The 27,978-nt window shown below is 41.3% G+C and overlaps 1 protein-coding gene across 1 annotated transcript in view; it reads left to right on the forward strand.

Annotated features, from left to right (window-relative positions):
• The window catches only part of LOC309702569 (uncharacterized protein), a 1,256,944-nt gene that overhangs the window by 830,453 nt on the left and 398,513 nt on the right, over nt 1–27,978 (forward strand).

The raw sequence follows: 27,978 nt of genomic DNA on the forward strand, positions 1-27,978 counted from the left end.
TATATGTAAAGAAGGCACTTAAACTGGAACAGGCATAGCTGCGTTGATCCTGCCGTGGTACAATAGGACAGTGCATTTCTCGAGTGCACATCAAGTTTATAGCCTGCTAAAGATCATACACCATTGATTATGTGCCTTTAGGTATATATGGTTAAACATTTCCTAATGCAAATAACTACATGTAGTATTCTACCATGTGCAAACTTATATCACTAAAGGATTCTAAATGTCTAGTGTTTAATGGACCTGTCAAAAGTATGTTGAGATTATAGAAGGCCCCTTTCAGAGCTAGGGGGAACTTCCTTATATGGTTGTAACTTGTAACTTGAAACTTGTTGACACACGAACCCTTCTGCCTATAAAAACCCTGCACAAAAGAATAAACTTTGAGTTGATTTTGGGAAAGCAACCTGAACAGTCTCTGTATCATTTTGTTCTCCTAACTGCTCCCGACGTCGTAACTAACCCGCTGAACGGCATACCTGAGTGTTACTTTGAATAATTAATCTTATACAAAACTCTGCTTATCGCTGCCCACGCCTCAGGAGGAAACCCGGTCCACGGATGATCCGGGACGGAGATTTCTTTCAGGATCATCCTCTGTCCTGTATTTAAGGCTGAGAGTCTTTGTCCAGTCTCTTTTCCACAGCACTGATCCACCTGCAGCACAGCCCCAGTCAGTTGTTTTATGATTTACATTGTGCACGTTTCCCTTCCACTGAGCTTACAAAACCTCTGACAGGAGAAGTCAGGCATGTGTTTCCCCCACCTCCCCTTTTAGGCAGTAATAAAATAGAAAACAAACAATCAAACAGGCTAAAGCTAGAGCACAAGCAAAGACAGCACCGGTGACTAAGTTCTCCCATACTGGACGTACACTACCATGTGGGCTCAAACAGCAGCACATCAGCTCAGTTTACATACTGTTGACATCTTCATCAGAGGATCAGCAGGGAGCACTGCTGAGCTGCAGTCGTCGCCACCAGAGTGACGGAGCAGGAATCACAAACAGCACAAACCCACCGTGTTGTTTCTACCCTGTTCAGGAGATCTGAGCCCCCATCCCTTTTTTTCATGTTGCAGCTCTGCACTGCAGGCCCTGAACGCCTCCCGGTTACCCTCAGTGTGCTTAGAGTTTCATTTACAACCGACGAGCTCACAGATCATCTGCAGGCAGGTGAACGAACCCTTAATGTGAGGATAATAGCAGACCTGACCTGAGGTCAGAAATAGTCAGGAACGGTGTCGACACAGTGAAGTCAGGTGTTTGGGAATTTGTCTGATTATCAGTTTGGGGGGGTCGGTGTTAAATAACAAAGGCGGTGTAGGATGGAGAGTGGAGGAGGGAGGGGGCAGTGATGATATGGAGGAAGGTGATTGGTTAAGCAGCAGGAAGGAGCTCATGCTGGAGTCTGAGCTTTTACTGTTGGCCTTTTTCTGCTTTTTGTTTATTGTTGTCTGACGCGGGCCCGCCTACGCTTGAGTGATGCAGATGTGATATCACACTCACACAGCGACAGCAGCTCCTACACACACACACACACAGACACACACACACAAGTCAGAATACACATGTGCCAGACATAAGGGGGTCAGACAGGAGCAGCATCAGTCTCTGCTCTGTTTTGCTAATAACTTAGAAAAATAATTTTGTACAATCGACGGACGCTTTACCTCACGTACCCTAAAATGAAAAAGTAGTGACAGTAAGATGGAGGCTGCATATGACACCATGACTGAGTTCACAGCTGTTGCTTTAATTCTAACGTTTAAGACTATTGGCATCGACTCCGTTTTAATAAATGAGTGCTGGGAGGCGTCGTTTGACTTCAGGAGCTCCTGCGATGCTCCTGCGATGCTCCTGCGATGCTCCTGCGATGCTCTTACTCTGCGGGAGAAAACCAAAAACCAAAAGTAGCAAACATGGAGCGATATGACTCGTTTAGATTTTGGGAAACGTGCATCGACAGGTACAGTGTCCTTTTCCCCGCGTCTTTAAAAATAATTCATGCATAGATCCCCCACTGAGAAAACCCTTTTATATACTTTCTCCTTTGTACACATTTTATATAGAACTATATATAATATCATTTCTCTATATCTATATTTTCAGAAAAATTCTTTCCACACAATAAAGAACAACAATTAAACAAATGCTTCAAACAAAACAACAAAAAAAGAGAAGATGAAAGAAAGAAAATCACGAGTGAGGCCAGTTTGGCACTTTGTCAGGAGAACATGACAGAAGTCTGTTAGTTGACGGTAAATAGCGATACTCTATTTTTCTTTCGTTTTTCTTCTCCCTCAATGAGAAATGAAACACAGCAGTACTTACTTGGCACCTAAAAATGCTGGTAGAATAAAAGATATCAGTGTTTTCATAGTTATGTGTTTAGTGTACGCCTCCCCCCTCCAAACTGCTCAGCAGATCAGGAATTTTTAGAGAAGCATAATGTGCACATAACACACAGGAGATGGAAAAAGAGATGACACCAACGTAAAAAAGAGAAAACAGCGAGGAGCGAGAGAGCATTCGTCCCTTTGACAAATGTTGGAGGTCTTGAGCCTGGAAACAGCAGACCGTCTTTGAAAACAGTATCTTTGAAAGATCTGAGTCACCCACCCCAAACTAGCAACTCAAATTCAAGTATTCATTGACTAGAAGGCTATCAGAGAACATACAGTAACGTGTACAGTTTACACTACTATGACATGAGGCCTACCCAGTCTTTGCGAAGTTAGTCCAGTAAGTAGGGTTGCCAACTCCCTGAAAAATAAATAAGGGACACCTCGTGGCCAGGGCCGGGCAACCCAGTTGTCTTCACCCTTCCCAGTGTGGTAGCTCTTTTTTGTGTGTGTGAAATTATTTTTTAACCATTTGACTTGAATTTGATTTAAGCAGATGCATATTCTTTGTGATATGACCATATGGGAAACAAATGATCCTTTAGCCATTTATTTTTAGCTCAAAATGACAACATTAACACAGTAAAACAGGTCTCTTTCTTAAACAGAAGCCTGTCATGCTCAACTTTTGAGAATAAAAGTAAATCTTTCTTTAAAAGAACTCTGTCCTGCTTAACTTAAAATTATATAAATTAATAGAAAACAATAGAACAAAAATATTCCTGTAACTGTGCACATTTAGTGCATTTAGTACAATTGGCTTCAGCTGAGGTATTATTTCAGCTTTTCTAAAGCTAATCAGCTGCTCCTGTTTGTAAACCCGCTTGTTCCCATGATTACGCATCATAACTCATCATCATTATTCATCTATGTATTACTTTTATGTATTAGTCATCTATTTGTTGTAATCATCTATCCTTGCAGTTGTTTATTACACAAAATAAATTATATTATCACACTTCTGGCCACATAGCGCTGATATTCACTGCACATGCCCATATTAACTTTAACCAGAGGGTTTAAAAAAACAAACCAGTGTTTACATACCATATCTGCTTCTGCCGTGGCCTGGTGGACAAGAAATTGGTTAAGGGTTCCCCGAGCTTTCACGCCCCTCATGTTCTTCATGTGCCCACCATTAGAAGCATGCCTATGGAAAAAGTGCGCCGTCACACAGTGCAGTGCGCTTTATAGGCGCTATGGTGACCTTTTCCAGCCAGGTGTTTCCCTTTTCCCATTCCTCCCTGTACTTTTGCAGCCTTTTTTTCTTTCTCTGAGCGAACAAACATGCTCTACGTGTTCGGCGTACCGATGATCGGTGCCACGGACCTGTTCCTGTGCAACTTCTCCAAGAACGATGTGATGCTGAGCACTGTGGTCATGACTTACTGTTAGGGTTGCCAACTGTCCCTTAAAAAACGGAATCGTCCCGTATTTAGAAACAAAAGCACACGTCCCGTATTGAGCTAATAAGGGACGCACTTTGTCCCGTAATACAGTGAGAATCAAAAGTAGTCTATAAATGTTAATGGAATTAACGCTTTGTTGGAAAACATAATTCCCAGCCCCTCTCCTGCTTTGTGACCAATGAGCTGACAGCACACTTATGACAATTCGAGTATGACACATAGGATTACCGCTCATCTCATTGGTCGAGGAAAGGTCGCTTGCGGAGAAAATACCAGAAGACAACAGATGACCACAACAAGAAGCATGGCCAACAGGGAAACAAATGCCGACACTGCGGTGCAAGTCTCGGACGACAGTACACCTAAAGCTGGGCAGACACTGCGATTTGTGGCCCATTTTGAGCCGATTTTTGAGTCGTGCGACCGTTTTGGCGATCGGCCCGATTTTAGCCTTCATCGTGTGTCGTGCATCGTGTAGTATACGTGGGGTAACGAGAAGCAATTAACACCTCACAACCAGCTCCCGATCATCAATCGCTTGGTTGTGAGGATTTCAAACCTGTTTGAAATCCTCGCGACCGTCGTGAGGGTGTCACCGCAGTTTCTCACACTGCGCACGCGCAAACACAAATGTCAGCGAAAAAGACGGCGCAGCACAGCAGTGTAGCGTGTGATGTGGACACAAGCGATGGAGGCACAACTTGTAGAACTTTGGAAAGCTCATCCGAGCCTTTTCGGTGTGGCATCACAAAATTATCACGACCACAACAACCGTGAAAATAGTTGGATTTACACTGCTGCTCAATCACAGCTGCCTGATTAATGTTTTTCATTAGCAATTTAGCAAAGTTGATGGTGGTGGTTTGTGTGTCTGTGTGAGTGAAAGACAGAGAGAGCGACAGATTTTCTGTTATAACCTTCATGTTATGGACGCACAGTGTGAGCACTCAGGTCGCATCAGAGCATCGGGCGGTATAGTGTGAGACCTGCATCGTGACCTACCAACTTCTAACCCCTGCGAGTCAATCGTGCAGTTTGAGCAGGAGCTGAATAACGTGACTGAAAAAATCGCACAGTGTCTGCCCAGCATAAGGTATCTCATCTCCGTGCGCGGCGTCGGCCCACTCGGGCCGCGTCTCGGTCTGGCAGTGGTGGTCGAACGTGTAAAAGTAAACTGGGGACTGAAACTCAGCATGGAGTTTGGCAGTGGCCACAGCTGGTGCCACCCACTGGTGGTCCGTAAACAGGGCCAACAGAGTCTTCCGCCGCATGTCGCCGCTGTCCCTGTCCGCCCAGTCTGTGTACATGAACTTAATGGTCTCCCTCAGGATGTCTTTGCCTGGTGAAGAAGCACAGGAGGGGACAAAAGGAGGGGGAAGAAAGATAAAAGTGAAAAACTGCTAAGAGTAAAGTAACAGCAGTGCAAGACATTTTTTAAGAGATCGGTCTGATCAAAAGATATGAAGCCAAAGCAAATGTTGGTGAGATGAACCAAGAGCCAGGAAGCGAGTGAGAAATCTAGAGAGGAAAAAAAAGTATTTCAGATAACAGAACGAGTGACAGGCAGCAGAGAGGAAGCATGACTGCATTATCCAAACATGTCTGTACTGTGACTGTGGTCCGGCTGTGAGGGGTTCGCAGGCCGATCTGTCAGAAACACCGACGCTGAGATTGGGAGCCGACTACCTGGGGGATGATAGCATTACTGCCCACGGAGCCTCGAAGGTTAAGGCGCAGACACGCCGTGATGGGGATGAGTGGCTCTCTTTAGCACGCTTGTCTTGTTTGATGCACTTCACTGGGCTCACATGTTACTGATTCCATTCTTTACTCGCATGTTTTAAACGCTTAAAGCACTTTCACAGGTTTTTATATTCTTTTGAAAATTCATGTGAACTCAAGCTGTCAGAATTGTAATGTAAGCTTTGATAATTGTCCACATTTGTCATTTTGAGCAGCTGATCCCATTTAGTTGTGAAACATATTGCTTCACGTGTAAATGTGTTGTGTCTTTCCACTCACTCCACTTGATTATAACTGATTTATTTTTTATGACATTTTATAAAAAAAAAAAAAAAGAGAAGCACATTAATTCATAAATGTGATCTAACAAAGGTAAAGGCAAAAAAAAATTAACCATGTTTGCTGTTCATATGTCTTGTAATTGGGATGAAGTAAACATCTGTTGAGTAATTTAACATAAAATTGTTTGATAGTGTTAATTTGGAAAACCAAAACTCTGGCGGGTCCACCAGACCCATGAACACTGGCTGAGTAACAAAAATATGAACACCACACAAGGGTTAATAAAAGGACAGGTAATGTTTGTCGTGCTGTTGCACATACAGCACGCTCATTTGTTTCAGTTCCTCAGTATCCACAAGACAACTTACCAACGTGTCCCCTACTTACTGTTTTTTTTGTGTGTGTGTGTGCATCAGTCTGTGTCTCTGAGTTAATTTGTGTTTCTCCTACAGCTCCAGACCGCAAAAAATGCACGTTATCTTTGTGAGCTCTTTCCCAGCTCGTAACCAGCACACTCTGTGGTCAAGGGCAATCATTGGTTAATCGCGATCATGTGACTGATGCAAGCCCTTTTACTCATCAAAAACTATGATTAATAGTTAAATATTATTTTTGAGGGGCACAGACAGGACTCCGCAAGCACACACACATTTAAAACAAAATAAAAAAATAAAAAAAAGTTGCCTCAACAAAAGGGCACTTTGGGCACCCATCAGGAAAGGGGCGGGTGCTCAAGCCCCTCCTGCCGCCCCCTCTGCACGTGCCTGCAGTGGAGTGGCCATCCACTCAATGGCAACGCAATCATATAGACTATGCAGATCCATTTATGGACCAAATGTTCCTGGTTATGGTTGATGCTCACTCAAAGTGGCCAGAACTCTTGTAAAGCAAGCAATGGCTGCCGGCACGATCAATAGTCTTCGGCCACTGTTTGCACCCACAGGTCTGCCACAACAGCTCGTAAGTGACAATGGTCGTCAGTTTACTGGAGAGGAGTTCCAGTGTTTCCTTAGTAGTAACAGCATACGACATATCATTTCAGCTCCCCATCATCCTACAACAAATGGACAAGCTGAACAGTTCGTCCAGTCCTTCAACCCGTCAATGAAAACCAGTCACACACAGGGGAAGCCGCTACAAAAGAAAATCGACATGTTACCCTGAGAGAAATTGCAGAGCACCCCAATTATAGGTTTCCAGTTCATTTTGTAAGTAAAGCAGTTAAAATGTTTAATAGCAAACAACCTATCTCTATGTTGTAAATCACTGAGTAGGTGTCATATTTCAGTTTAAGTAAAATTGTTGGGTTACAGCATTTACCTGAAAATATCTTGATTGTTTGATACTTACTGTGTTCATCAAAGCTGGATTACCAGTTAAGTTATAAGAAAGAACATAACATGACTATAAACCTAAAACCTAATGCTTCATTATATAGGAGAACTGCATATTGTCTCATGGCTTCAGCATTCGCTTTCTTCTTCTTCTTCTTTTAAATCACATGATCAGAGTGAAAGTGAAAGTGAAAGTGCCCTGGAAAAAGACGTGTCAGGTCAAACACAAATGCAAGAAAAATCAGGCCACTGTGCGATGTGTTCACTGCTACAGATACACATGTGGTAAATGCAGCAGAGGTTGAAAACACCTAAGAAATAAGATAAATTGTTATTTCCAACAAATTCCTCTGTATCAGAATAATGTCTGATCAATTGTGATCAAGGGTATATATATGATACAATCTCACTGCACTTAGCCTAATCCTTCATTGCCCCGAAGAATTCTGTGGTGTAAGGACCTCCTATCCAAGGAAAGAAAATGCAGAGGATACAGAGGAGGAGATACTGGAATTATAATTAGTATCTATGCATGCATTTGTGATTTTGTTTGACCTTCCCATTGCTTACAATTTGAATTTGTTGGAAATAACAATTTATCTTATTTCTTCTTTATCTATTTCTTCTTTCTTATCTTATATGACCAACCAGCTCCAAGACAAGAAAACGATGACTGATAAGATACAATAATGGGATCTCCAATACATGGACCGAAAAAATCGGCTCCTCCAAAGACAGCTCCATGAAGCTGTGGAAGAAAAGAATAAATCCCTCCAACAGAAGGAGAGCAGGACAAAAACCAACGAGACATGCAGCGCTAACTGAAGAGCATGCAGGAAAAATACCGCATGCTGAAAGAAAGCCTGGATGAAACACTGCGCCAAAATAAAGACCTTCTTCAACAGAAAGAGCAACAGCAAGAAAGACTGAAAGAAGGAAAACGTATCGTCCAGGACTTTGAGTCTAAAAATCTAAAACTGCAAGAGTTTTGTAATCAGCTGGAGGACAAAGCAACTAAAGTGGAAGAAGAAAGGGACAAACTGGAGAAACGCTGCTCACAGATGCAGAAAAGGATCGATCAGATAGCGAGAAACAACTCCGAGCTCGTTAAGGGGCGTTTGGTGGAATTCAATAACTTGAAGCGTGAACACACTCAAATGCAGGTGCAAAAACAACAAGAAGACAAAATACATGAAGACCTGCAGCTCACACGCCAAGAAATCCAGAAAAGAAACGAGCAGTTAGAAGACAAGCACAAAGAGGTCCAACAGAGAAATGCAGACATGCACAAGGACAAGCTGATACAGGAGGCAACATCCAAACAACTCAAAGACAAGCTTGAAGAACAACAAGCAACATTGGAAGAGGTGGAACAAAGATGTGAGAAACTTGAAGAACAAAACGCAGAAACCATCGATGAGCTGAGAAATCTCATCCTGGAGAAAAAAGCGCTCGTGGAAAAGTGCATGAAAAAAAAGAAAAAAGGGTTCCACTTGTTCCGGAGGAGAGACGCTACTGCTTCCTCACCTGATGTAGCCTCATCTTGCTCAACCTCTGTTAACCCCCCCAACCAGTCCCGGCAGTTGACTGTCCCCTCCTGAGCCTGGTTCTGCCGGAGGTTCCTGCCCGTTTAAAGGCAGTTTTTCCTCCCCACTGTCGCCAAGTGCTTGCTCAGAGGGGATTGTTGGGGTTTTCTCTCCTCTGCCTTGTTTCTTCATTTACTTGCTTGTTTAACTTTTTTCAACTTATCTAAATAATAAACCAATTAAATTTATCCTTTGAGTATTTTTCATCTCATCTTTACAGAATCTTTCCAAAACATTTTCAAACATTCAGATCTGTCTTTTATTTTCTTCTTGAAACCTCATAAATGGTGAACTAAAAACCCGGAATATAGTTTGAAACTTAGTTTCAGCTGAAACTGGCATAACATGCTTCAGTGTGTGTGTGTGTGTGTGTGTGTGTGTGTGTGTGTGTGTGTGTGTGTGTGTGTGTGTCAGGGTATCACTAGTTAGGTCATCATGTTTAGACTCATTCACTCCAAAATTATTTAGGCCAAATCTTTAAAACAGTATCATTTCATACACATTTTCAATTCACTTCAATCGCACAAATGCAGAAATAATTATTTGCAGTATCTTATTTATTATGAAAATGTCATGCCTGATCATTTGTACCTACACCACCAAAAATGGGGGCAAAAGGGAGGAGATCATTTTTAATCGGTTATAGGAAAAGGTCATCCCAACCCAACCCAACCCCCGGAAGGGGCCCAGCCGTGGCACAGGCGCCAGGCCCCACCAATCGGCCACCAGGAGTGAGCCGGTACATACATGAGCGCCCAGCCCCAGACGACAAGGACCACCAACACACCAACATCTGAGGGCATCAACCACCGGCAGGGAGTGTGGTGAGGGGAGATAGGCCTCCGTACTTTGGAGGGCCTGAGATGTACCCAGAGAGGCGGAGTCTAAGACCCAACCTGACATATAGACACAGACGAACAGGCACACGCGGACACAAACGTGCATTCCCAACCCATATGCACAACCAAATACTCGGCACTCACCCAACGTGTAGACAGACACAAATAGACACTGCACAGACAGTCGCACTCCCCAAACATACTCTATATCCCAGGTCCAAGTACCCCCACCCTCAGAGGGGCAAGCCGCACCTAGACCCAGGACATGTAACCCTTCTCTCTGGGGTGGAGGCAAGCGGACCACCTCCTTATCTGCAGTAGCAGAGAGGCCCCGCATCCCAGACCCCAGTCTGACGGCCAGCACCTCCTCCCAGCCCCCCAGCCCTGATGGCTAACAGAACACAGAATATTAAAATGACAGTTGTTTGTCACAATTATTCACAGATTGTAGTGGCAAAATGTGTTTTGATTGCACTGTCATGTCAGAATACTGCTTTCACCTTTATTTTATAAAGATTAATTAACATGAGTGTAGCACAAAGTTATGTTTGCAAACACAAAATATGAAGTTTTCCACTCTGTTATTTGTACCTGTACAATAGATGTGAATAAAACTCAAACCTATACGAGCTCCTTCTCTGTTTCCCTGCAACATTTTGTATAGATCTAACTTTTTGCCATATAAATAACCTTCTGATGGGTTTACAGTAAATGTATTTGATATTAGCTTATTTTGTAACTTTTAGTGGGCCTATGCAATGTTCCCTCTAAGCTGCGCACATGCGCAATTGCGCACTGCTGGCACGGTCCCTGCGCACAGAAATTCTGCGTTGGGCACAAAAAAAATCTAACCTGAATTGAAATTAAAATTAATACTTTAACAATTCTGTTTTGCAGTGTTGGTCAGTAAGTGACTGGCTGCTCCCATATGGGAATGATGCCACCTTATCACATAGTCCAGCCAATGATGCGTATATGCGCGGCCAATCAACCTTGTTGACAGGCTATGACAGCGTCCTTATGTGCCCACACCGGTGTGTTAGCTGGCAAAGCGGCGTGGCTGATGTGGAGTGAAGCCACGTTAATGACAACGTGTACAACCATTGGAGATGTGAGCAGGACAGACGAACAATTGACGGAAAAATTGGGGATTTTATACCAGTTTTTAAATTGTGTTGATAGGCCACGTAAAACCAGAGTTGTGATAAAAAAATATGCAACGTTTGGTTTTCTTCCTGAATACTGGTTGTTTATATTTACTGCAGGAAGAAACGGTTAAATCGGCGTTTTATTAAAAAAAAGGCTCGAAAGCGCTCTCCACCTGTGAGCAAAAACAAACCCCACCCCCCTCTGCCTTCCCTATTCGTCCAAAAAAGTACCATGTCGACCAATCAAAAAATGATATGGCAACGTGGCATCTAGTTGTTAAGAAACGGGGGAAGTTTTAGGAGTGACGGCGGTGCTTTGAGATGTGAAAGATTTGCGACGTTTAGCACAAATCTTGTGTAGTTAGTGTGTAGTGTAGTCGATAGTTTTGTTGTTTGTTTGTGTGTCAGAACAATGAGGGGACTGCTGAATGCTACAGGTGTTACAGGAGTGATACATCTCCTGTTGTCAGGCCTGCAGGTATCAGGCTATTGTTCTCCTTCATCTCATAGTGGACAGAAATTATTTTTGGGAGTGACACAAATGATTTGTGTGGCATCAGATTTGATGCAGAACAGCTGATTGTTCTGTAAATACTTTGAAATGTTTGTTTAAAAAACCGCCTTGGCTGCATTTAACCCTTGTGTGGTGTTCATATTTTTGTTACTCAGCCAGTGTTCATGGGTCTGGTGGACCCGCCAGAGTTTTGGTTTTCCAAATTAACATTATCAAACAATTTTATGTTAAATTACTCAACAGATGTTTACTTCATCCCAATTACAAGCCATATGAACAGCAAACATTGTTAATTTTTTCCCTTTACCTTTGTTAGATCACATTTATGAATTAATGTGCTTCTCTTTTTTTGTTTCTTTAATAAAATGTTATAAAAAAAATAAATCAGTTATAATCAAGTGGAGTGACACATTTACACGTGAAGCAATATGTTTCACAACTAAATGGGATCAGCTGCTCATCAATGGTGACATTAGGCCCAGGGTTGTAAAACAGGGGGAGGTGGTGCACATACTTATCCCACACTGTCCTGATGGCAGCTAGCTTGTCTCTCTGCCGTCGAGCTGGTCTGTCGTCTCGGTTATCAAAATGGATAATCCTGGAAATTTTGTGGAAGTTTTCCAGAGACACTGATGCACGGAAAGGTTCTTGCTGGTTTCTGCATCCCACAGGATCCCCCTTTGGACCTGAAAACTCCTGCAAGGATAAGAACCCCAAAGTAGAACTTTGGGGTTCTTAGATGAATTTGGTCCATCTCCTTCCACCTCTCTCCAAAAACACACCTTCCTTCTAGATTACTGCAATCCAGAATAATTTTCTGGATGGAATCTGGGATGAAAAGCTCAAATGAAGACTTGATGTCCTGCACATGAGTAACTGTCAGCCGTGTTGGCCCTGGCTTATCACAGTAACAGCTCTGCAGGGTGGCTCATTTCTTGGGCAAGAAGACCATTCAATTTCACCAGTTATTGACATCCATATTTCTTCACTTGCTGTCTGGTGGGCTTGTTCTGGTCCTGGAGCTGGCTGCAGATGGGGTACTCGTCTTCGTTTTGTTACTAAATGGTGCTCAACCTCATCCTCTTCTTCAAAGTCACTGTCAGACTCTGAATTTTCAGAAATGTGAAATATTCTGAAACCTCTTTGTCAACATCATCATCCGAAGCCCCTCTCTCTTCCAAAATCAATCGGATGGCCCTCGCAGCAGATAATCTTTTGCCATCTTGATCAGTTGTGATAAAGAACCACACTGGCAAAGTCTTATTTATAGTATGCCCCTAATTTGCAGGTGGGACAGGGTATGAGAAAATAAAATTTGGATCCCTCAAGAAAGAGGGTAAAATGTGTGGGAATGTAAGAGCAGACAACAATGTTGCAACTTTGTGCGCGAGCAGGAGGGGAAGAAAACACTATCAGCAGCACCAGAAAGGAGGAAGACAGAGTGTGGGAACACAGGACCTACACTTTCAACACTTTTATTTAGGGATGGGTATTGATAAGATTTTAACGATTCCGATTCCATTTTCGATTCTGTTTAACGATTTGATTCTTTATCGATTCTTTTTTTTTTTTTTTAAAGGAGAACACTAAGGTCGATTAGCTTAGAACTTTGTTTTATATCTTCTCTTTGAACAAGATAGAAATTTAGGAGTAACATGGCCTTACAAACCCAACAGTGAGATCTTAAGAGATCCAGCCTACGGCTCTTCAATGGGGTGTCACAGGGTCCCCCCAGGAAAAAAAATTGTAAATGTAAAATAATAAAATAAATATTCTTCTGTAGCAATAACAAAGTATAACATAAATTGTTCTGTGGCAATTACACAAGAATATCCAGTAATGTCCCTGCCTACAATTAAACACATTCACTTACCAAAAATCGGGGGCATCTGCTGTGGCAAACGGGTGCAAGCCTTTTACCACAAACTGAGTCACTGCTTGGTGACATTCGTCTATCCTGGCCTGAAAGGAGACGCTACCGGTAGACTGCAGCGAGAACTGCCAGCATCTGAGCCAGACAGACTCTGTCTGTCTCTCTCATCATGATCACCTAAATGCACAGTAATGGCAGGTTTTGTAATAAGGCAGATTGCGCTAACATAATATGCACTGTTAGTTGATTATTTATCTGCCGCATTAACGGGAGAGGACGTACAAACGTTACCGCTGCTGCTGGGTTGAGAGTCACGAGTCCGGAGCGGAATTAAAAACACGTGTCATCGCGTGTTTTGTGAGCAAATGCTTTTGCATATTCGTAGTGTTTCCTCCCTTAAATGAAATATCTACTTTGCAAGTTGCCCCGTTGTCATCGGTTCTCATAAAGTATAATCAAACTTTTGAGCGTTTGAGCCGCTTAGGCGCCGTGTTTCCTGCCAGGTAAATGACGCTCCGCAACGTGGTGACGTCATTCGGGGCGACTGGAATCGATAAGGGAATCGTTTGCAAAAATGGCAAACAATTCCAAGGAATTGAAACAGTGGGAACCGGTTCTCAACAAGAACCAGTTTTCGATACCCATCCCTACTTTTATTAGACCTAGGTCCAGTGGACCCGAACACCTTGTATGTAATGTAAATGCGTGGGGGGAGGTACAGTAGTGATGTTCGATTCGTGAACGATCAATACTCGAGAATCACTTTACTGACTTGTGAAAATATATATTTGACACACTTAAGGAAAATACTAATAAAATACAAATAAACAAAATAAATGTTTATTAAGCAATTTTGATAGGAAATTGCTTAATTTTAGAAATGTTTTTGCTCTTTTTTCTCTATAAAATAGTTGTTTTGTTTTTTAATCATTCACCTCAGCAGTGGGATTTACATGAAAAGGGAAACAAATTAAGTTTGAGTGAAAATGTAAAATTTTTGCACTCTCTGGTCAACTGACTCAGTGAATCAAATGGCTCAAAAAACCCGATTCACTTTGATGAGTGACTCATTAACACTCGATTCAGTAAAACGAATCAAATTTACCATCACTAAGGTACAGTATGAGGTCATTGAAAATTAGTTCGGATTTATGTTTTTCACAGAAAATAAGCCAAAGCCAATGAATTTCAGGTTGAAAAAATAATTAATTGTTTAATTTTTCTTTTGAAAAAAACTGAAAACGGGTCTCACAGACCCGAACACCATACAAGGGTTAAAAAAAATAGCTGCAAAAAACTTTGTTTGCCAAACTGAGTTACTTTTTTGAAGAAGTAACTATATAATTAATTTCCCAGCATTGGTCATTATATACAGTATTTTGGAGACAGAGAGTTACAGACTCTCTCCCAGACCACAGACTCATAATACAAGTCAGAGCTCTATAAAAAAAAATATATATATATAAAGTTGTGTTTTTGAAGTTATTTGTACTACAATAGTGTTAACATACTACACAGGTCATGAACAAGATTTCTTTTACATTTTCATTGTAAATGGGCTGAAGCAGTTAATTAAAAGTAGTCTAACATAAATGTAAACGCTGTAATTTGATTATTTTAATAAATTATGAAACTTGGATGGATTCGATGCCGGCGTGACCACAGTGCACATGTCTGATGTCGCTCACGGTGGTCCAAGGAACCGGTCAGGGAGTTTGTGTGTTCGCTCAGACATGTGAAAAATTAGAGGGAACATTGGGCCTCTGACATTCAGTACCCAGTTATTAAGTGTAAATCATCCCCAGCCCACAATAGCAGCTGAATTTACTGCGATTTCAGATCTTTTTACACATCAATAAGAAACCACCGATGTGTAAAACAGGCTGACAACAGAATGACGTAAACCACACTGCTGCAACTGTGCAGCTCTCAGGTTTTATCTATTGTTTCTCTGTGTGGCCAGCAGGGGGAGGTGTTTTGCTTAGTTTTTTTTTTGTTTTGTTTTTTTTAAGTGACATCAGAAACAGCAGCATGTGACATCACGTGATGGCGGAGCTTCAGTTCATCCTTTGTCATCCTTTTTTTTTTTTTTTTTTTTTTTTTTTTAAATAGGACAGGGGGAAAGAATGAAAGAAAGAGGGGGAGGGAAAGAAAGAAAACCAAAGGAGAGAAGAGACGGTGAGAAGGGGGGGAAGAGAGAAAAAAAAAAAAAAAAAAAACTCCTGGGTCACCTGTATGGAGAAAAAAAAAAAAAAACAAACAAACAGAGGAGACAGCAAACAACAAAGAGCAACATAATAATAGAAAAAAAAAGCACCATCACAATAAACTAGCTAGTCATAGATATCAATAGTTACTAAATAATAGACGATATTGTTCAGCACGCAAGATAGACAGCGCACTGTGTGCTTTGAGGCAGCAGCCAAGAAAGCTTTAGTCCGCATCTGTGAATACCCATGTGTACACCTGTGTGCATACCTGTGTGGATCAGCATGCTTGCATTCCAAAGGTTTCTCCATGTAATGATCTGCTAGGGAGTGTGGGGAGCCACAGCCCTGTCCTTTATGGTATCAAGCGGGTATGGAGGAGATCAAAACTCCAGACATCCAGAGGCCCCCAGAACACAAGAGACCAAGGAAGACCCACAGAGGGGCAGCCGTGCCACTGTCCCAGTAAGAGCTAAGGAGAGTCCCAGATGAGGGCTCATTCAGCAGCCGCGGAGCAGAAGCCAGGGGGAGTTGCAGTGATGCGCCCGTGGGCTCCGCCGGCAGCCAGCTGTGCCTGAGTGACCGAGCCCCAGGCCGAGAGGCCGGGGGCACCCCACCTCCGAAATGGCCCGAGCGAGCCCCAATAAGCGGCCGCCAAGGAGTGAGCCGGTGTGTACCCGGACGCCCACCCCCAGATACAAAGAACCACCAACGCACCGACACCTGAGGGAGTCCGCCACCGGCAGGGGAAGTGGTGGTGGGTGGAGATAGGCCTCCAAACCTTGGAAGGCCCGAGATGTCCCCAGAGAGGTGGCGTTTGATACCCAACCTGACATATAGACACAAACATACAGGCACACACAGACACAAACATCCATTCCCACCCTCATGCTCTCATGTGCACTTCACACTCAACCGACGTGGAGACAGACATAAAGAGACGCTGTATATGGTGGTAGATCGCTGCCTAACATTTAGAACACAATGTACCAACATTGGGCATCAATTAAAATTTTAACAATTAGATTAAACGACTGGTAAGTCTGATACAGACTAGTGACAATTAGTCGACTAGTCACATAAATCCCTGATAGAGCCCACAGAAGTGGCCTGCACCATGTGCGTGGCTTGCTTTGCAGTTTAACCACCAAAACACTCGTCTGCAGTGGAATTTCTTTGAGCTAATCGATTCATTTATTTCATTTCTTCTTCTAATTAATATGGAAAATGGTGGCAAAGGTGGATGAAATGAGTGATTCCTAGAGTTACATGTCAGCTTACAGCATAGGGATTAAGTTTACAGTATAAATACCACTGAATTGTACAAGGATTTGAAGTTTCACTGTAACTTTAACATTTTTGACAATTTTGTTTTGTTTTCTCCCCCACAGGTGAACGACTGCGTCATCAGGACAACAACAAAGTAGAAATTAAGTAACTTTTTTCCACCAATGTTGGATTATGTTCCTGAAATGTATTTTAAATTAATGAAAATGAATAAATATGATTGTTTCTTTTACCTGTTTCGTTGTCTGCCATATCATTAGTATGTTTCGTGGGAATTAAATGTTTATTTAACATGTACGCTATTACATTTACTCTACAAATAAAACCAAATTTAAAGGCTGTTGCATTTTATTGCCTTTTTTCTTTCCTTTTCTTAAAGTTATGAAGGCATCTTGGATGCCATTTCAGTGAGTGGGGGTTAATGCCCCACACTCTTTTCTGTCACTGCTTTGAATGCACAGACTGGTCTTCACGTTGATCTTTGTAATCTTCAGTGTTACGACCCGGCTCAAAAGCCGCAACATAAAAACAGAGATGAATAACAGAGTGTGGGTGAGAAGAGGTTTCATCCTAAAATGGAAAACCTGACTAGGTGTGGCCAATTAGCACCAGCTGAAAACACTGAGACGATTAGAAGCTGCAGAGGGACGTAACACCTCCTCCCTTAAAAGGGTTCCTCTAGGACCCCTAAACAAATTAAAAGTCCCTCTGAAGCCTTGATCCCTCAAAAGTAAGTTGGCATCTTTAAGCATGGATGCCCCTACATGAGGATCTGAATTTGCCACACTGAACACAAAAAGTAACATGTGACCAACACAAAGGAGCACAACAGTCAAACCCAAAATGATTACCTGACCTGCTACAACACAAAACCAAAAGTAGCAACAAATAATCACAAGTGATCATTTGTCTCCACCACACAGTCACATACAAGTGGCCCTATACCACAACAAGTTACTTTAATCCAAAAAGTTCAGTAAATCAAGCACACTAGTGACCAACCACAAAATGGAGAGCTATGGCCACACAATGATCACATCAAGGGTGGCTCAGCACCCCACAGTGTTATTGCCATCACCTGGCCAACAACACTCACAGGTGATCCAACAAAATAGCCATATTCCCCACAACACTAAAGGTCACATCACAAAACGCTCACCTCACAAGGATCTCATTAGCATCTATCAACACTGACATATGCACACACATGGTGTACACACAATGCCAACTTAAAAACAGCCTACCTGCCTCAGCTACAGACCATAATCATGAATGGTCTCAAACCTCCTACCAAGTTTGGTGCCACTGATTTACTATGTGCAACTCCCAGCCTAAAACACTAAAAACAACAAAACCCTTACTTTTCCTACCCTAGTCTTCAGTGGTGTACCAGGCTCGAGGCAACTTTAAACGCGAACTCGAGAGCAGGCAGCAGACCAGAGATATAGTCTCCTACCAAACTCTGAAGCGTACCCCCACCCAGGATAGCCACCAAACACAATAAACTAAAACAATAAAGCAAAACAACAAACAAGTGCTTCGATGGAAGGGCAGCACAGCCACCCAGCTGAAACACACTTACTAAAGGGAGTTTGCTCAATTACACTGAACACCATCACTCACCCACTTAAAAGCAAAACAAACTGACATTCAGTCTCCACTAAAATGTCCAAAGATCCCGGACAAGCCACCACTTATGTTACGACCCAGCTCAAAAGCCGCAACATCTACACTGCAGACTTCTCCCACAATTCCACCCAGTGCTTCCTGCAGAAGTTCTCTGATGACTCTGCAATAGTCGGCCTCATCACTGATGGGGACGACAAGGAGTACAGAGGACTGACTCAAGACTTTGTGGACTGGTGCCAGCTGAACTACCTCCAGATCAACGCCAGTAAAACCAAGGAGCTGGTGGTAGACTTCCGCAGGCACAAGCATTCTCCACTGCAACCACTGAACATCCAGGGTATGGACATTGAGGCTGTGGACAGCTACAGGTACCTTGGTGTTCATCTGAACAACAGACTGGACTGGACTCATAACTCAGACGCCCTCTACAGGAAAGGGCAGAGCAGGCTGTACCTGCTGCGGAGACTCAGGTCGTTTGGGGTGGAGGGCCCACTCCTGAAGACCTTCTATGACTCTGTGGTGGCTTCTGCTATCTTTTATGGTGTGGTCTGCTGGGGCGGCAGCATCTCTGCTGGGGACAGGAAGAGACTGAACAGGGTGATCCGAAGGGCCAGCTCTGTTCTAGGATGCCCTCTGGACCCAGTGGAGGTGGTGAGTGACAGGAGAATGGCGGCTAAGCTGTCATCCCTGTTGGACAACGTCTCCCACCCCATGCAGCAGACTGTGACAGCACTGAGCAGCTCCTTCAGTGGGAGACTGCGGCACCCACGGTGTGGGACGGAGAGATTTCGCAGGTCTTTCCTCCCCACTGCTGTCAGACTCCACAACAAAGACTTTAACTGAACAAACACACACATCCACACATGTGCAATAACACTAAGTGCAATAATCTTTTCTGGCATCGTTGTATTTTTACTCAGTTGTATATAGCATTCGTATTCTATGTTTATCTTATTGTATATTTTTATTCTATTTTATTCTACTGTATATAGTATATTATTTTATTCTATTCTGTACAGCTGTGTACTGTATTTATTCTTATTGTATTCTAATTTTTGCCTGATAACTTTTGCACTGTCCACTTCCTGCTGTGACAAAACAAATTTCCCACGCGTGGGACTAATAAAGGTTATCTTATCTTATCTTATCTTATCTTATAAAAACAGAGATGAATAACAGAGTGTGGGTGAGAAGAGGTTTCATCCTAAAATGGAAAACCTGACTAGGTGTGGCCACTTAGCACCAGCTGAAAACACTGAGACGATTAGAAGCTGCAGAGGGACGTAACATTCAGTATTGATATTTGTAAATGTAAACTATGAGGATTTATATATTTTTTTTAATTCTTTTTTTTTCCTCTTTTTTTCTTTTTCCAAATAAATGTCCCGATTGAGTAATGAAACTAACCCAAAGGAGAATTCTAACAATATTAGACAGGCCATTCAATATGCTTTATCGTGGACAACTCGTGGCTAAAAACACACACACACACACACACACACACAAACCTCTAATCTGGGATTTCATCAAGAGACCAAATCTTGGATCTGCTCCGCTGGCAATGAATTGGAAACTTACATGGTGGATTGCGTAGTGACTGTCTGATCTTTGCTCTTAAGTCAGTAACTGTAGACACAAGCAGAACATATCTCAAATACCTTGTAAAAAACCAAAATTCCTGGGAACTGTTCTGAGTGTGGTCAGTAACATAAATTGGATCAACAAATGTCAGTTCTGCTTTCTGTTTTGGAATTTTGAGAGCAATGAATTCCCAGGCAGCCCACTGGAATTCCTGACATGTCTCATGGGCGAGATCGAGTTGGATCTCTTTAGATTAAAAATCACTTGAGGCATTAAAAGTAAGCCAACAGTTTCATAAAACCGCAGCAGAGAGCGATTCTACTGCCAGCCTTTATTTTAAGAGCACATATATGTGCAAGAAGCTGCAGATGAAGGACAGATGCATTAACTTTCCCAGTAAAACTCACTTTGGACATAAAATCTAATGCCATAATCTCTCTAAGTAACTCTAGTGAAGGAAGGAGACTGGTGAGCAGCCACGTGTTAACATCAAAAAAGCAGTTCTCGCCATGTGAGGTTCTACAAGACTCATTCATTCAGTGCAGCGAGTGATACTCGTGTTGTGGTGGCCAGAGGTGGCAAAGCAAGGGAGGCTCTGTTGTCAGATACAAGGGGTCACTTTGATCTCTGAAAGTCCCCATCTTTGGCTTTGTTACCTGGATTTTCAATTAGTGAGCCTGCATGGGAATCCCCTGACAAGATCAACAGTACACAGAAAGATGTAACAATACAACAAGGCCAGGAAATAACTTAAAATCAGCAACTCCCTTCAGAGGAATTCTGCTTCTTTTTTAAGCCTGTGTCTTGTCTATGATATCAGATTTTCATCTTTTGAAGTTAAACGGTCAAAATGCCTACATGTAAAAAGCTTTTTTTTTCCATGTACACAGAGCTCACAGTGGATCCACTCCTGTCCTCCTCCTCTCAACCTCCCACATATGACAGCACCTAATGTTTACCCCTTGAGTGGGCATGCGCCAACCAGCGTGCAGCCTGTTACAGTCGCTCCTGCTTTTCTCTTAGTTTAGCTCTTTTTTCTTACGTATTCTTTTTTTTCCTGACTTGTATTTTCCTCCGTTTTCTATCTCTTACTCAATCATGTGGATTGAGAGAGTTTTTGTTCTTCTGGTGGCCGTGGAACTGTTACTTTTATCAAGGAACGGGACCGCGGCACATCTCCTACACTGTAAAAAGAATAACCCTATTCAAATTTTAAAAAATGATGTCCAATTGTCACATCCAAAATATTTGACTTCATAGAATCTAAATTGAGTCACTTGATATGACCTGATACTTTTATGTTGATATAAACAATATTACTAGACTTGACTGAAATTTTAAAGTTTGCATTGATCCAAATTGAGTTTTTTTTTTACATAGAACCATATTTTAATTATTGAACCAAGCTAATATGTTGAAATTTAACCAACCTAATGTATTCACATCGAACCAAATTAACCTGAACTAATATGTTTGTGTTGAAGCCAGGTAATTGATTTACATATATTCAAACGATATTTTTTACATTTCATTTTATTTCAGTTCAAAAATGCTCTGCATTTCCTATAAAAAACAAGACAGTTGGCCAACCAATTATTTCAAAATTATTTATTGTTCCAAACCATTTTAACTATAATCAATTAGTAATATACAGATTTAGTGCTATGGCAGAAATGATTAGAGAAATGTTTGTTTTATAAAACCTGCAACCTTTTGAAAACCAGTATAAAACCTGCAATCTTTTTAGAACTGGTATAAAACCTGCAACCTGTCTAAAACTGGCATAAAACCATTATAAAAACTCTTTTTAAACCAATTTGCAAGTACTCAAAAATATTTATATGTGCACTGTGCCTGTACAATGTAAAAAAAAATCTACACATGTATCAATGAAATCAACTTAAATCTCCCTTTCAAATGGGTGTTCTTATAATTTTTGAATGTAGAATACCACTGCAGGCCAACCAAGCAAAATAACCAAGCACACATGCACATGCATGTGCATATACACATGCACACATGCATGCAAACACACTACTGTGCAGTGTTAAGTTCACAATTAAGTTTGCGAATCTTAGAGGTCATCTTGTTAAAGTCAAGCTCCATCATAATCTTTTGAAGAGCCTCAAAGGTGAACCTGAATCCTCGTGGATATTCCATACTAAGAGCATAACAGAGTCCAAAAACCATTGCCACTCCAGCTGCCACAGAAGGCAACTCATTCAGGACTTCCACACCATCAATGATCATCCTGATGTCTCGAGGCTGATGTAGGAGGCTTGAGACGAAGAGTGCCATGGTGGTACTCTGCAGCTCTTCCTCAGCTTCATCTTTCTGGGATATCTTGAGGTAAAATATGGAACAAAATGTACAAGTGAAGAACTGAAGTCTGGCACACCTGATAAAACTTTGACCATAATAAACTACTATTTTGATAGTTGTTTGGTCACAGACTATTAGAACAATTATTTGACTAATCAGATTGTGAATTGCATAATCATTAAATTAAATCAATGGTGGAATATTTTCATAAATGTTCCACAAAGCCCAAGAAAAAAAAAAGAAAACAATACAGAACCCTAAGATATTAACTTGATGAGTTGATTAATCGTTGCTGTCCTACATTAATCACTGCATTTAATAGCAGAGTTGTCAAATTTACATCAAGAGACTGCATCTCATGTAGAGACAGAACAGATATGGACATACCATGTATTCTTTTATCAAGTCCTCAACACGTTCTCCAAGGTAGATAATGAGAGATTTAAGTATACACTCCCTCCTAATGTCAGCATCAGCATCCTGCAGGAACAGTTAAAATTGTTACTATGCAATATGGAGAGTATGTGTGAGAGGAATTTTTTTTCACCTCTCTATCCTCATGAGGTGACTAATGCCCCTTTTCCAAATCGGCACGGTGCGCTTGAGAGCAGTTCAGTTTAGCGCGGATGAACTCGTTTGTTGTGGTGGAAACATAAAGCGGACGTAACCGGGAACAGGGGCGAACCCATCTGGCTTTGAAAAGTCGCGCGCAAAAGTCTTTGTCCGCAACGTCACAGCCCGAAGAACAACAACAATCGCGATATATGTGTGTTTTTGTACTTTGCTCTGTCTGTGGTTCATTTTGGTTCTTGTGGAGGAAGTCGCCATGGTCCAAAGTCAATGGAGTATGGTTGCTGGGAGTTTTTTTTAAAGCCTTTTGTGGGAGCGCTTCTATATCACATCATGTGGGCACCACACACACCCGGGCCAATCAGGTGTCAAGGCGGTGGAAAAGCGTCCGCAGGGGGCTAAAGTGAACTGAGCCACACCGTGTTCTGTCGGTGGAAAAACGGCATATGCTTTCTTGTCCCTAAATAAAAGTTTATACGTATATATGTATGTATAAAGCCCACACTTCCTTTCAACATTTTAAAAGGTCACAGCCATAATCACTGACGTTACCAAAATAAAACTGTAACAGGATACAAATTCTCATTAGATACAGGGGTTAAAATGCTAACTTAATAGTTAATTATATACACCCTACCTGATCAAGAAACTCTAGGATCATGGCAGTTTTTGCTTTGGTTGTCCCTCCTTTCTTTCTGATTATTTTAAGTAGCTGTGGGGAGTGCTTGTCCAGCTGGGCCATGAATCTGGTTAGCAGGGGAACTGCAGTAACCCACAGAAACTCTGCATTAACCCTTTAAAACCGGTTGGAGCGGGCACGCTCTGTTTTGCGTAACTATTTTTAAATCCCGGTAGCTCTGCAACCACGTAAGCTAGCGCAATAATTTTTTTTGCATATGAAACCGGAGGAGTTGTACTTACATCTTATGCCATCAGCTTGTCCTAGGTCACAGTTTCCTTCCACATATAGCTTTGCAAAAACTGCATAAAAAGCACTTGCAGCAACAAAAACATAATATTCCAGAAACACGCTTTGCCGATCCGATCAGCTGCAATTCTGCTAAAATTTTCTTGTTTTTGAAACTTAACTACTTCCTCATATTTTCACGTAGAACAACCATTCAAACTTTAAAATGTTCTCAAATTATTGGGCTATTCAGGTATAAATCAGCTTTTTCAAATCTTTTACCGTTTTACTTTTATGCCTCTTAAAGTTTTGAGTTGCAAAATTGTGATTTTTCACAAAATACATGCGTTGTTATGGTTGCTATGCACTTGGCTTCCAGTGTGCCACTGAAGGTTTCGCAGTCTTCTCTTCATGTCCGAACAACTTCTTGCTACTTGCTCAAATTTCACTCAACTTCCACAAATTATACATCAAAACGTAGGTATTTTTGCTGGCTTTCAGGAAATGTCACTATCATTGTTGTGGATTCATAGGGTTAGGCATTAGCAGAAAGAGCAGAACAGTTTAGAGTTTGAACGGAGAAAATCGGCTGAAAACTGAGGGAGTAGTTGAGTGTCAAAAAGTGTACGGAAGCAACTGGAATAATATAGTGGAATAAAGAATAAAGAGAAACAGGAACTCAATAGTGTGGATGCCTATTCAGGCATCCACACAAAAATAAAGAAGAAAAAGAAACAGGATGCCCTTTCGGCATCCACACTATTCGGCATATAACGTGGTTAGCCTACTAAACGTAAATTACACACGAACAACATTAAGCTACTCGCACAGAGACGAACGGCTGCTGCATCATCATCAGTCATTATTTCTGCTACGCTGGCAGGGCTAGGAGCCAGGACTCAATTCTTCGGGTTTTTGGGGGATGTTGCTCCGGGTCCGATAACAGGCAACCCACCCGCAGTTTAGTCTAGTGCATATGATCACAAAGTTAAAATTTGAATATAGAGAAAACAGAGTTGGTTCGTCAGAAAACACAACTTTGCAATATATGCAATGATATGTGTTGGCACAAACTGGTATTAATTCATAGAAGCTGTAACTGTCCATTTAATGCCATTCTGAAGTTGTGGAAAGAGAAGCTCCTATAAACAAAGTCAAAAGGCTTTTACTCTGAAATGCAAAACGAGATTGATTTGAGATTGAGATGTTACCACTGTAGAGGTTGTGTATGGTTTGCATGAACTCCAGTTACTTAGTGGAAACAGTAATTGTCCTGTAAACAGCATCTGCGTGTAATTATTAAAAGTACCAAATGAACAATTATAATTCTGGTACTGACGTGATAAAACTGTGGGGTTGCATACTGTCAATGTAGAGTGAAATGATCTTGTGGAAACAGCAACTTTGCTTTTAATGGGATTCTGAAGTCAGTGAAAGAGTGGGTCATACATGGACAATTTCAATGGACCATTACTTTGAAAGGCAAATTGACTTGATATCACCGTGATAGTGTGCACTGTCGATCTTGAGTGAAATTATCCCGTGGAACAAGCAATTTTCATTTTTAAAACATTCTGAAATAATTGAAAGAGTATATCACATATGGACAAATTCGAAGGCAAAATCAGACCAACATGAAATTTACATGGTTTTACTGTCGGGTTGGATACTGTTGATCTAAAGTGGAATTATCCTGTGGAAACAGCATCTTTCAATTTATGAGCATTTTGAAATCGTTAAAAGAGTAGGTCGTCTACGGGCAATTTGAAAAGGCTTTTATTTTGGAAGGCAAAATCAGAATGACTTGAAATTGACATGGTAACATCGTGAGGTTGTATACTGTTGATCTAACGTGGAATTACCCTGTGGAAACTGAAATCTTCCTTTTTAGAGGGTTTTGAAATCGTTAGAAGAGTAGGTCGTATATGGACAATTTGAAAAGGCTTTTATTTTGGAAGGCATAATCAGAATGACTTGATATTGATATGGTATCACTGTGGGGTTGTATACTGTTGATCTGGAGTGGAATTACCCTGTGGAAACAGGAATGTTCCATTTTAGAGCATTTTGAAATCACTGAAAGTTAGGTCAATTATGGACAATTTAAAAAGGCTTTTATTTTGGAAGGCATAATCAGAATGACTTGATATTGATATGGTATCACTGTGGGGTTGTATACTGTTGATCTGGAGTGGAATTACCCTGTGGAAACAGGAATGTTCCATTTTAGAGCATTTTGAAATCACTGAAAGTTAGGTCAATTATGGACAATTTAAAAAGGCTTTTATTTTGGAAGGCATAATCAGAATGACTTGATATTGATATGGTATCACTGTGGGGCTGTATACTGTTGATCTAAAGTGCACTTACCCTGTGGAAACTAGAATTTTTCATTTTAGACCATTTTGAATCGTTAGAAGATTAAGTCAAATATCAGCAATTTCAAAGGGACATTATTATGAAAGGCAAAATCAGACTGACTTGATATTGATATGGTATTACTGTGAAAATGACTGTGGTTGGAAAGTGTTGATATAAAGTTCAAATAGTATTTGGAAATACGACTTTTGCTTTTAAGAGCATTGTTAAGTCATTGAAAGAGTAGTTCAAAAATGAAGATTCACAGGGCTTTTACTTTGAAATCCAAAATAAGATGGCCTTGATAGTGACAGGACACAATTAGGGTACAAGGCTGTGTCATATAGATGTAACATTAGAGTTTGTAAAAAAAAAGCCTAAATTATATGTTATTATGTTCTTAACATATAGTTAATTCACTCGAAGTTGGCTTTTATTTTGAAATCCGGTTTCCACATCCATTCCCGTAATACTTTGAATACACAGGGAACGTAAAACAAACTGGAGGCTGGCTTGACTGCAAGTCTCGAATTGGAGGCTGGCTTGACACAAGTGGTGAACCGAGCAGTGAAGGAAACTTAGGCACAGGTTAAAGTCCAAAAAATGATTTTTTATTTAACCCAAAAAACATAATTGGTTAACTCATGCAAAAAGAATCAAAATCTTGGGCCCATAAAAGAGGTCAAACTAAGAAAACTCTACTCAAAGTTGACAACACAACTGATAACTCAAACAAACTGACCTAACTTAATGAGACAAAGGGGAAACTTAAATAGTGGCTGATCAGCCCACAAAAACAGTAAAAGGGGTAAAACACACAAAACCTAACTAAACCAAACATAATGAACTCCAATTCCCCCCCATGGTCCTGAGTTATGGCGTGAACCAATTTGTAGCCTTCCTTTAAACCTCGCTCCGCCCCTTTTCCACCTCTTGGCTCCTTAATCAAGGGACTGGAACAGCTGCAACTAAGGTAACTCAGAAAACTAGTGATGGCCAAATGAAGCTTTCCGAAGCACTGAAGCTTGTGTTGAAAAACGGTTCATTACTCGAAGCTTTTCAACACAGTCCTCTCCGGTGACATCTGGTGGTGAAAATTTTGAAGAGCAGCTTGAATCTGCAAAATAAAACGGACTGCTCAATTATCACTGCTCACTCAAGAGTGGAGTTCTCTCTGATATTGGGCCACCGTTCCGTTGCTTTGAACATGTAATTGGTTTTGTTTTCTCTATTGGGGGGCTGAAAAAAATGTAATGCGTATCTGCGTAATACATTTTGATCAATAAACTTTCCCTATTTAAACATGCACTATGGTGTGGCCTTTCTTTGCTCATAACTCCTTGATGTTGGTAAATACAATAAGTGAGCAATATATATAATATACATATGATAATGCACAGCACATTATGGAGTATGCCCCTGCTGTGAAGTCCTGCCTCCATCTACTTGTCGTTTAATCACTGGACAGCTGGACAGGTTCATACAAAATATTAGATTAGGCCAATTCCTATACATATTTTTGACCTAGGGGTGGGATTGATTGTGAACTGGAAAGGGAAAATGCTTAGGGGGCTGAGTACGGCTGCATCATCACTGATTTGTAGAATCCTTTTGATTCGATACAGGATCCGATTCAATTTGATTGGAATCTGGAAAGTTTTGCCTCAGTCAGAAATATTACAATTCTGATCATTTAACAGTATATATCCATAATTTCGTATCTATTAAAAGAAAGCTGACACATGTGAGACTTAATTAGAGATGTAAACAGAGAGTTATGAAACCTGCAGCTGCAGAAGCCAGCGAAAAAAAAAAGAGGCAAACACAGCGCGGACCCGACGACACACCAAAATCTGATTCTGACGCGTCGGGTCCGCGCTCTGTGTTTACGTTTGTATGCAGAATCCGTAAACCTGCTCGCAGTTACTGTTTTAGCTGCATGGTGTTTGACGACATGTTGTGAGGTTTAACCTGAGATGCTGG

Source organism: Aulonocara stuartgranti (genome assembly GCF_965226115.1).
Source record: "Aulonocara stuartgranti genome assembly, chromosome: 3".
Taxonomy (NCBI): Eukaryota; Metazoa; Chordata; class Actinopteri; order Cichliformes; family Cichlidae; genus Aulonocara; species Aulonocara stuartgranti.